The sequence below is a fragment of the Ailuropoda melanoleuca genome, chromosome 13, assembly GCF_002007445.2.
Source record: "Ailuropoda melanoleuca isolate Jingjing chromosome 13, ASM200744v2, whole genome shotgun sequence".
Classification (NCBI taxonomy): domain Eukaryota; kingdom Metazoa; phylum Chordata; class Mammalia; order Carnivora; family Ursidae; genus Ailuropoda; species Ailuropoda melanoleuca.
Window position 1 is genome coordinate 43906778 of NC_048230.1, and position 1947 is coordinate 43908724.

A 1947-nucleotide genomic window follows, 5' to 3' on the forward strand; every position below is an offset into this window, starting at 1 on the left:
GGGCGGGGCCTCTCCCCGAGGGCTCCTCGCCCACAGGCGCCCGCAGGCGGTCCCGGAACAGGCCTCTCGAACCGGCTCCAGCCCGGGTGTGGCGAGAGCCAAGCCCCTGGGAGTGGGCGAGCCCAGGCCCCTTCCTGCCCTGCCGGCAGTTTTAAACGACACAACGTGCCGCCTTGCAGCGGGGGTGGACACGGGCGGTGCGCCGGCTGCTGCCCGGGTTCCTTTCGGAGGCCAAGTCCGCCTCCCCGCCCTCCGACCCTGGCCCGAGTACCCCGTGATGACGCGGTCCACCCGGCGGTCCGGGGTTGCCTCCCACGTGGCGGCGTCAGCCTTGAGAAGCCCCGTCGCCCACCCGACGCTCTCCGGGGTTTGAAGACGTGAGTTGGCGGGCTGCAGAGTGAGTGGGACCCCGATGAAGGGTCCTGGCTCCTTCTTCCGTGGGTATGGCTTCCTGGACGCCGCTTGCGGACCGTTTCCTGTCACCCCGGGACAGGAAGTGGGGTCAGGAATTAAGTAACTCGCCCAAAGCCACGTTCATTGGGTGGTGGCAGAACTGGGGTATCTTGACCCCAAGGCACGCTTGAAGACCTTCACTCCACTAAGGGTGGGGGTGCTCTGTCGGGCAGCGGTGCGCCCCACGTCCGGTGAGTTACGCACACCAGCCCCAAAGGAGGGGGCGATGGGGAAGTGTGGATGCACAGGGGTGCAGTGAGAGGAGGCGCCAGTGCACTCGGGTCACGCTGCGGCCGGCAGAGCCACTAGCCCTGCTTCAGCCTTCGCAGACAAGGGGCCATGTGATTCTGGGGCTGCAAGGTCACCATCACCGCTGCTGTGGGCCTCCCGGGGAGGAGCTGGCTGGCTCCCTGGAGGAATCACCGCCCACTAAGCACTGGTGGGTTCTGCCGGGGTGAGGGGTTCTGGGGGACTCTGTGTGGGTCCTTGTTCTAGAAGGAATGCTCACACCCCCGCAGCACAGGCACCTAAGCTCCAGCGACAACGGGCGTGGGTCCTCCGTGCAGCCGGCCGTGGGCTGCAGCAAGGGGCAGCTGGGAAAGAAAGCAGCCGGGCCCTGGGAGCAGCACTATGAGCCCCCCAGATTGATGACCCCCTGTGCTAGCCTCCCGTGGCTGCTGCAGCAGACCGCCACAGCCGGGCTGCTGGAACCACAGACACTACTGGTTCTGGAGAGGCCCCGGCCGCCTACTGGGCCAAAACCAAGGGGTGAGCAAGGCCTCTTCACGAGCTTCCAGGGGGCACTCCATTTTCCCGCCTTTCCCCGCGTCAGGGTCTGCCGCATCCCTGTCTCCAGGAGCCGCTCTTGTCACGTGGCTCGGACTCGGACTCTCTGCCCCGTGTTCCACTTTTAAAGATCCTGGGGGACAGTCTCCCCACGTCACGGGCAGCTGCTGCCCGGCCTCAGGGCCATGTGCAACATCCCCTTAGCCCACATCTCCTGGAGTCACGGCCCCCAGAGTAGGACGCGGACATCCTTAAGGGGCTTTAGTCTGCCGACCACTCCCTCTGTCTACAAGCCCCAGGGAAAAGACCCCCACCAAGCAGAGCCCCCAAATGCGGGGGGCCTTCTGCCAAGAGGGGGTGGGTGGCCGCTGGAATGGGAAGGAAAGCGTCTGTCCTGCCCTCAGTGGGGGAAATGGGTGGGGAGGGGCGTCAGCCCGGGGAGTGGCCACGCCTCCGCAGGGCAGAGGCTGGACCCGACGCAGCACCTGCTCTGCTCAGGGCGCAGGTGGGGGAGCGTGGCTGTTGCCATGGAAACCCGGGGGTCTGAGGGCTGCAGCTCCTGAAGCGGGTGACGTTTGCTTTCTGCAAGAAGGATACCCAGCCTTTCTGCGCCCGTGCTTCCGCAGAGAAAGTAATATCTTCCTATCAACATCGGTTTTTCTCGTCGACTTGAGTGCAAACCCGGTGCTGGTAAAAGTGGAAGACGGA